The sequence below is a fragment of the Octopus sinensis genome, linkage group LG25 (assembly GCF_006345805.1).
Source record: "Octopus sinensis linkage group LG25, ASM634580v1, whole genome shotgun sequence".
Taxonomy (NCBI): Eukaryota; Metazoa; Mollusca; class Cephalopoda; order Octopoda; family Octopodidae; genus Octopus; species Octopus sinensis.
In genome coordinates this window covers 4,445,261-4,455,181 of record NC_043021.1, presented here as the reverse complement: position 1 = coordinate 4,455,181, position 9,921 = coordinate 4,445,261, and the positions used below count along the sequence as shown (strand labels likewise).

The 9,921-nt window shown below is 40.1% G+C and overlaps 1 protein-coding gene across 3 annotated transcripts in view; it reads left to right on the top strand.

The window, feature by feature from the left end:
• Positions 1-242: 242 nt before the first annotated feature.
• The window catches only part of LOC115224461 (RIMS-binding protein 2), a 595,300-nt gene continuing 585,621 nt past the window's right edge, over positions 243-9,921 (top strand). The window contains exon 1 of one of the 3 annotated variants that reach the window (XM_036513377.1): positions 243-366. The gene's annotated coding sequence lies outside the window, so the exon portion shown is untranslated. The remainder of the gene's footprint in view (positions 367-9,921) is intronic. The other 2 variants (XM_036513379.1, XM_036513378.1) reach the window with 2 other exon arrangements.

Here is a 9,921-nt window from a genome sequence, read left to right as displayed (position 1 = left end):
AGAGAGACGAAGAAGAAGAAATAGCGAGAAAAGAAACAAAGAAACTAAGAGAAGTGATTAGAAAAGGTAAGAGGATATGAATGAGAAGTAAGATAGAGATATAAAAATATGTGAAAGAGGAGAGAGAGACGAAGAAATGATAGAAGCTGTTGCTTAATTAGGTAAGGTAAAGGAAGGTGAAAGACAGGTGCGTTGTTTATTCCTGGATAGTAAATTTCTGTGACATGTTTAGTTACATACAATGTGTAGTGGTAACCACGAGAGCAAGAATTATATATGAGACATTATTGCCAGTAACAAAAACACGAGGTGGTAGTTTTACCTACAGTTAAGACAGAAAAAAGAAAATAAACTCATTTCCTCCATGTATGTATGTATATATATATATATTTCTGTTTTGTAAATATGTGTAGAATTTATTCACGCTGTTTTTTTTCTTATTGTTGTATGTCAGTTTTATATACAATTATAATTGAGTGGTCGTTGTTAGGACGACTTTTCAATGAATGGAAAAAAAATTTTTTAAATGAAACTCGTAACAAAGTTTCTTTCATGATATTGTAGAAACACGAATACTTTTTAATTGAATGAATTGAAACACTTTTTTAAAACGGCAATGTTTTAGTATTATATATATATATATATTTTTATTGAAGGTCGATGAAAAAAACCCAAAAATAACGGATCTTTTCAAAGAGTAAAGATCCAAAATAACATTCAAATATAATTCTTCTTGTTATTTTTCATATTTTTCTTAAAAATGAATAATTAATACAGATATTTATGCTATAGTAATGTATATATACATAAAACTCATTAACAAATATTTTCCGAATTGTTACAAATCCCATTATTTAGTTGCGGGTCCTTATTGTTTTGAGTTCAAATTCTACCTTGGTCAACTTCGCGTTTCATCCTCCCGTGGTCGATATAACCGACTTTCTCTTCTCAAATTCCTCACCTTTATAATACAGTGTTAGAAATTAGTCTTTTCTACATTTGTTAACATTTTGTAACTGAGCATTCGAAATTATTTGTCTTCTAATTAATGTTGCTTTTGTATCCGAGACCCCACTTTACAGGCAGCGGTGTATTTTCGTCTGCCGTTATGGTCTGAGTTCAAATTCCGCCGAGGTCGACTTTGCCTTTCATCCTTTCGGGGGTCGATAAATTAAGTAACAGTTACGCACTGGGGGGTCGATGTAATCGACTTAATCCGTTTGTCTGTCCTTGTTTGTCCCCTCTGTGTTTAGCCCCTTGTGGGCAATAAAGAAACAGATATCCTTTAAGATATATATGTATATATATTAAAGGATATTTGCGTTCTGAGTTCAAATTCCGCCGAGGTCGACTTTGCCTTTCATCCTTTCGGGGTCGATAAATTAAGTAACAGTTACACACTGGGGTCGATGTGATCGACTTAATCCGTTTGTCTGTCCTTGTTTGTCCCCTCTGTGTTTAGCCCCTTGTGGGTAGTAAAGAAATAGGTAAAGAGTACGCACACCACTCGTTTTCGGCGTAACCCTAAACTTAAACCTAACCCTAAACACCGGGTGTGCGTATTCTTTACCTACGTCACTTTACGTTCTGAGTTCAAATCCCTCCGAGGGCAACCGCTAAAACACACTAAAAGTAATCCCTCGTACCAAATTTTGTTTAATGCTTATGTTACAAAACAATTATCGGCGGGGTTTTGAAATATATTTTTCCCCCCAGAATATTTCCCCTCGCTTGTAATACAGAAATACTTTCAACACAAAGCGGGTGGGGAATCCATGCAGAGTGGTACTTTGAGGAACAACCATTAATGAAACTCCACCCACTTACTATTGATGGGTATCGTTGTTCAGAAGGATCGTTAGAATGTTGGATAATTTGTTTCGCGGTATTTACTCCGGCTCTTTACAGTTTGAGTCCAAATCCGACCAAGGTTGAACTTCACCTTTCATCCGTTCGGTGTCGATAAATTACGGTACCAGTCGAGTATTAGGGTCGATGCTATCGACTAATCCCTGCCCCACAAAATCGCTGACCTAGTACCAAAAAGATAGACCATTAATGTAATATCGTTTCTGTTATTTCCGTGTCTAGTCCCGTAGACTTTTTATTAATGGGGTTACAGCTGTGTCTGTCCTGGTAGCAAATAAAATAAATCATCTCTCTCTATATAAAATTCTTTGTCTCTCTGTTGTCTGTTCCCTGCGCATTCTCAAACGGTTCCATCAAATCAAAAGATCTACCTATATAAAATCCTTTGTCTCTCGGTTCCCAATGCATTCTCAAATGGCTCAACCAAATCAAATCAAATTTTACATGGTAATACTATCAGACCTCGTAAATGTCAACATGCAATTTTCTTTTGTCATTTGGATTAAAATAATGCAACATTGGCAATGGTTCGTATTACGTGTCAAATATCAAAAAATAAAAGTAAAAGAATAAGATCTATATTGTAAAGTGATATATTGTTTCACTTTTATACCTTTAATTCTAAATAGAGCTGGCAGAATCGTTAGCACGCCAGGCGAAATGCGTAGCCATATTTCGTCTGCCGTTACGTTCTGAGTTCAAATTCCGCTGAGGTCGACTTTACCTTTCATCCTTTCGGGGTCGATAAATTAAGTAACAGTTACGCTCTGGGGTCGATGTAATCGACTTAATCCATTTGTCTGTCCTTGTTTGTCCCTTCTATGTTTAGCCCCTTGTGGGTAGTAAAGAAATAGGTATTTCGTCTGCCGTTACGTTCTGAGTTCAAATTCCGCCGAGGTCGACTTTGCCTTTCATCCTTTCGGGGTCGATAAATTAAGTACCAGTTACGTACTGGGGTCGATGTAATCGACTTAATCCGTTTATCTGTCCTTGTTTGCCCCTTCTATGTTTAGCCCCTTGTGGGTAATAAAGAAATGCATATATGACAACTGACATGCATGAATGTATGTCTGTGTGTGTCTATCTTATTATATGTATGTGAGGGCTCCCCAGTGTCAATATGAGATTTTATTTTCATTTCCATTAAAACAATATAACATATCATAGAGATAATCTTTCTATTTTATACCATGGTGATGACATTACATTTTGTATATGTCTGTATATCTGTCTGTGAGTGTATGTGTATAAATGTATGAGTGTGTAGGTCTCATAGAGTTGGTGTCTTTTCACATACCACATAGCAAGGAGGAGGTCCAAATGAAGGGCACTCATTTGCAAATATCAATTGTAGACAAGGTAAGGAGCTAGTAGTGCGCACACACACATACACACACAAAACAGGCTTCTCTCAGTTTCTCCCTACCAAATCCACTCAAAGCTTTGGTTGGCCTGGGGCTACAGTAGACATTTGCCCAAGGTGTCACATAGTGGGACTGAACTTGAAACCATGTGGTTGGGAAACAAACTTTCTGACCACGCAGAAAGTGTGTTTGTGTGCATGTGCACATGCACACACACCTGTTGGGACACCAACTGACAATATCCCTGCAGTGGGCTTGAAACCCAAACCATGAGGTTCTGAAGTAAATTCCTTAACCAGAAAGCCATTCCTGCACTTCACATTATTATACATTTACAAGGTTTAGATATGCTTGCAGCATATTTGAACCTGTAAGAAAGCTGTTCATTGTGTTTTGTTGTGGAGAAAATTTCTCACTGTAGACAAATGGTGTATGATAATGAGCAAGATTAAATATACTCTTTACTCTTTTACTTGTTTCAGTCATTTGACTGTGGCCATGCTGGAGCACCGCCTTTAGTCGAGCAACTCGACCCGGGGACTTATTCTTTGTAAGCCCAGTACTTATTCTACCGGTCTCTTTTGCCGAACCGCTAAGTGACGGGGACATAAACACACCAGCATCGGTTGTCAAGCAATGCTAGGGGGATAAACACAGACACACACGCACACATACACATATATATATATATATATATACATATATACGACGGGCTTCTTTCAGTTTCCGTCTACCAAATCCACTCACAAGGCTTTGGTTGGCCTGAGGCTATAGTAGAAGACACTTGCCCTTTTTTTTTCTTTAGTGGGATATCGTATACAGTCAGAACTGCTGGAATGGATATTCATTTCCACCTGTTAAAATGACGACTAATAATATTATGTTCATTTGTTTGTTGGGGTTCTGAAAGTCTTTTTTTTTTTTCCTTTCTCATCTGTTGGTTATCTTGGCAGGTGAAAAAATGTTGGCATTGAGAATGGTCAACCAAAATACCTGGACACTTGCTCAAGGATTTACCAAGGCCTGCTACTATTTTTTCCAAGTCTCAAAGAAGGACCTCTTTTACTTTCCCAGTGGACAGGAGGCAAGATTTTGACTCAGACTGCACGGAGCTGAAATAGCTACCACAAGGCACCTCTAACATTCTGCTCATCCCCTAACCTGACCTGATACTTTATTTATTGACCCCTGAAGAGATAATGGGCAAAGTTGACAGTGCACAGGAAGCTGCAACAAATAGTACAAGGTATTCTATTTGAGGGTGGAGGCACATAACTTAGTAATTAGGATGTTGGACTCAGGACTTTAAGACTGGTTTTGATTCCTGGACTGGATGATGTGTTTTGATCTTGAGCAAGGTGCTTCATTTCATGTTGCTCCAGTCCACTCAGCTGGTAAAAATGAGCAACCATGTGATGGACTGGCATCCCATCCTGGTGGGGAAAATATGTATGGCAGAGAAACCAGGGAACTGGCCCTATATGCCAGATGTCAGTAGGTATCACGGTCATCAGGACACCCTCTCTCTCTTTCGGAGAGGCACTGAGCAGCTATACACACATGGCAGTAACTTCCGCCTACCGAATTCAATCACAAAGCTCCGGTCGGCTCGGGGCTATAGCGGAAGACACCTACCCAAAGTGACACGCAGTAGGACTGAACCCGAAACCATGTAGTTAAGAAGCAAGCTCCTTAACTACACACCATTTGACAAATTTACTGTGCACTGGTCCCACTTCACTGATGTAAGGTCCCATCACTTATTTGATCATCACCACCATTCAAATTGTGGAGTCATGCAGGTCTGACTTGCCATATAGACAAACAGGTATCTCACATTCACACATCACCTCTCCAACCAGGTTTTGCCATTCCTTTTCAGCCATATTCAAGCTTCATCTGTTTACAGGCAAGCTGAAAATTCCCATCTTCACCGAACAATGAACAGTCAAGACTTGGTTACACAGAGAACTGACGATGATTTGGTAGCATCAGTTTTTACTGTTTAAAACATGCACCAACTGTTATATAGACTTCATTTTTTATGTAGCTAGTAGGGCAACTGAAAAAAAAATCCTTAAATAATTACTTTGTGGTAAAAAAAAAAGGAAGGCTGAGGAAAAAAAAAAATTACTAGCTTTCCTAGAGTTTGGATTAAGTCTTTTGCTATTATGAAATTTAATCTGATTATCTTTAAATCGTCTGTCTTTAGCCACAAGTATTCCCTCCTCCTTACCTAAGAAGCAAGAGTTATGCAGCTGTCACAAGGTACTCTTTCTCACTTCATACATTTTTCTGTCTGAAGGTTCTTAGCAAACCATGTGAGCATGTGCACTTGATATACGCTGCTCACGAAACCGGCTGTACATTGCCATCAGTGCAACTAGAGGTATTGTCATGTTGTGTCTGTAATATGTATGTAGCATTGAAGTATGTGGTATTGTACTGCGTGCTGAGTTGAGAATTTTGATTCAAATATTTTAATTTGTTTTTATTTTGCATTTGGAAATTTGAAATTTGATTGATAAAAAAAAAAAAACCGTAGGAGTGGCTGTGTGGTAAGTAGCTTGCTTATGAACCACATGGTTCCGGGTTCAGTCCCACTGCGTTGCACCTTGGGCAAGTGTCTTCTACTACTATAGCCTCGGGCCGACCAAAGCCTTATGAGTGGATTTGGTGGACGGAAACTGAAAGAAGCCCATCGTATATATGTATATATATATATATATGTGTGTGTATATGCTTGTGTGTCTGTCTTTGTCCCCCCAACATCACTAGACAACCGATGCTGGTGTGTTTACGTCTCCGTAACTTAGCAGTTTGGCAAAAGAGACCGACAGAATGAGTACTAGGCTTACAAAGAATAAGTCCTGGGGTCAATTTCCTCGACTAAAGGCGGTGCTCCAGCATGGCCACAGTCACATGACCAAAACAAGTAAAGAGAGTATTTCAGTAAATTCCAACTTGAATCAGAATTCTAAAAGAGAGCCTGTTATTGGATACGTTTTATGTTTTACTTGCTTCAGTCATTAGGCTGTGGCCATGCTGGGATTGCTCAAAAAGACTGATGAAACTTGGTTGGAGAGGTGATGTGTTTTGGGTGTGAGGTAAGTCAGACCTGTTTGACTCCACAACTTGAATGGTGGTGATGAACCTGAGACGGGACTCAAGATTGAATTCTAATTAGTTGATCAAGCAGACAGGGTCCTCACATCAGTGAGGTGGGACCAGTGAGCTGTAAAGCAATCAAGAGGAAGGCCCCAAATTGGTATGGATTCTCTCCTGATGGCCCCTAAAACCTATTGGCATTTGGTATAGGGAGCTTTCAACTGATGCAGTTGTGCCATGCACAAAACCTTCAGCTGCCTTAGTGTCAGAACTCCCTGCTTCTCCATACCTGACAACACTATAAACACCAGTCCTCTTCTTGAAATTTATCTAACCAGCTGCAACCAACCTTAACCCTTTAGTGTTCAGATTATTCTATCAAATGTGATGTTTGTTTATTTATATTTTTTTGAATTAATCATGCATTATCTTGTAGTTTAGAGATTTCAGTGATGTGATCTTTTTAGTTTTAGAATGACGTGGTAGGGCTGAGGTGAGAGGCGAGCTCTGGTCAGTTTCAATATAAAACAGGCTAAATATTTTGGCCAGATATGGCCGGTTTGAATGCTAAAGGGTTAAATGTATCTGCTGATGTCTCCTCTGTTGATGTTCCAGGGTTCTGCTTCAGAAGATCCCCATACAATGCTTGTGCTTTCTTGCAGATGATGATCTCCATAATCATATCCCCTGCAAGTTGCTTCTTGCTGATCCACAGGAGAAGCAATTTTTCCATCTCCTTGGAGGGCCTGGAGACATGGTTTGCTGTTGTAATGGCTTTTTCCTTTTCCTCCTGGGTGGTGCAGATCATTGATGTGTTTCGGTTGTATTGACATGTTATGTCCACTACATGCACTCCTCTCTCATGTTTTTCAATGAGTTCCTTCTTCAATTCTATTGTAATCAGCTTTTTCTTCTCAGCACTGTCCCTTGCACTAACCTTCATAGGACCCATGGCTAACACAACTAATTATAAATAAAATAAGAGCAAAAAATGCACAAAACTAAAAAGAAACATGAGGAAAAACGCAACAGGAATGCTGCCACAAGATAAACACGTGAACTGAGCAAGCGGAGGCTGCACTTGTTGGGAGAGCATGTGCAAGCTCAGCACCGACTAGTGGTTGTTTATATTAAATTCACTCATACTGTGGATTTCGACCAACGTCGCCTTACTGGCACCTGTGCTGGTGGCATGTGTAAAAAGATTCGAGCAAGGTCGTTGCCCGTACCGCCTGACTGGCCCCTGTGCTGGTGGCACGTAAAAAGCACCCACTACACTCTCAGAGTGGTTGGCGTTAGGAAGGGTATCTAGCTGTAGAAACTCTGCCAAACCAAGATTGGAGCCTGGTGCAGCCATCTGGTTTGCCAGCCCGCAGTCAAAATCGTCCAATCCATGCTAGCATGGAAAGCAGACGTTAAACGATGATGATGATAATGACTTTAAGACAAAACTTTGCACGAGCCTTGGCTCGTACAGCAAATTACTCGTACAATAGTGCAGTCGTGCTGCAAGGTTCTGCTGTGTCTGTATATATATTCTTTTATTCTTTTACTTGTTTCAGTCAGTTGACTGTGGCCATGATGGAGCAGTGCCTTTAGTTGAACAAATCAACCCCAGGACTTATACTTTGTAAGCCTAGTACTTATTCTACAGGTCTCTATTGCTGAACTGCTAAGTTACAGGGACAGAAACATATCAACATTGGTTGTCAACCGATGGTGGTGGAACATACACAGACACACATACATAAATATATATACATATATATATATATATATATATATATTATATATATATATATATATATATATTATATATATATATATATATACGATGGGCTTCTTTCAGTTTCTGTCTACCAAATCTACTCATAAGGCTTTGGTCAGCCTGAGGCTATCGTAGAAGACACTTGCCCAAGGGGTGCCATGCAGTGGGACTGAACCTGAAACCACGTGCTTGGAAAGCAGGCTTCTTACCACACGGCCACCACTCCTGTACCTATTTATAGTTATACAACTGGATGTAAAAACGTATCAAAAAGAGAAAAAAAATACAAAGAATGCTGCTCTCTGTTTGCACTCTTATATTTCACATTAAGAACTCTCTGGTTTGTTTAAAGAATAACCTCTGATCCGCTTACCAATAATCCTAGATTTAATGGACAAAGAATATAGCATTTCATATGAATCATGCCATAGAAACACAATGCTGATATTTACTCAAGAAAAAAATGTTATTCTATTGTTGTGTGGCTGACATTTAGATATATTTGTGTTCACTGACTTCATGAATCTTCTGTGGCTCTAGACTCTGGCTATGATGAAGTATGTGTTTCTGTTTCTGACTGTTAGAGCTTGGTAAACTGGTATGTTGGACAGTCATCATCATCATCATCATCATCATCTTTTAACGTCCGCTTTCCATGTAAAAATGTATGCACATATACGCAGCGCTATGCGTGTGGCAAGTTTTCTACGGCTGGATGCCCTTCCTGACGCCAATCCCCACCTGTTGCCAGGTGAGGTAGTTTTTCCCTCTCTCTCTCTTTCGGAGAGGCACTGAGCAGCTATATGCACACATACACACACGGCAGTAACTTCCGCCTACCGAATTCAATCACAAAGCTCCGGTCGGCCCGGGGCTATCGCGGAAGACACTTGCCCAAAGCGCCATGCAGTGGGACTGAACCCGAAACCATGTAGCTGGGAAGCAAGCTCCCTAACCACACAGCCATGCCCATTATTATCAGGGTCATCAGCATAATCATCATCAACATAATTAGCTGGATTAGGATGATGATCATCATCATCATGATCGTTGTTAACGTCTGGTTTTTTCCATACTGGCACCTGTTGCTTTGAAACTTGTTGAGGCAGTCGTCTGTCCTTTCCGATGCCAACCCTCATTTTTCAAGTATTTCATTCTGCAGTTTTACACAATCTACCATACAATTGAATGTTTATGTTCATGTGGGATGAAGTTTTCCACTGGGAGCCGAGTGGTACCTATTTCTTTACTACCCACAAGGGACTAAACACAGAGGGGACAAACAAGGACAGGCAAACGGATTAAGTCGATTACATCGACCCCAGTGCATAACTGTTACTTAATTTATCGACCCCGAAAGGATGAAAGGCAAAGTCGACCTCGGCGGAATTTGAACTCGGAATGTAACGACAGACGAAATACGGCTACGCATTTCACCCGGCGTGCTAACGTTTCTGCCAGCTCGGCGAGTGGTACCAGTATGAAGATACATGCACCTACATACAAGCACATTCTCACATGTGCATACATGCATATGCATTCATGCATAGATGCATGCATGTGTGCACATGCCTGCATGCATAGCATACTGACACACTTGATGTGCCCTCACACGTAACATGCACACACACACTCCCTCACACAACATACAAATGTGCACACACACACACACACACATGTATCATGCACATACAAACTCCTATAACATGCACTCATGTGCACATGCACACACACACACTCACATAACATGCACACGTGTACACACACATAACATACACACTGTCCACATGCACACAATTGAACACATTCTCA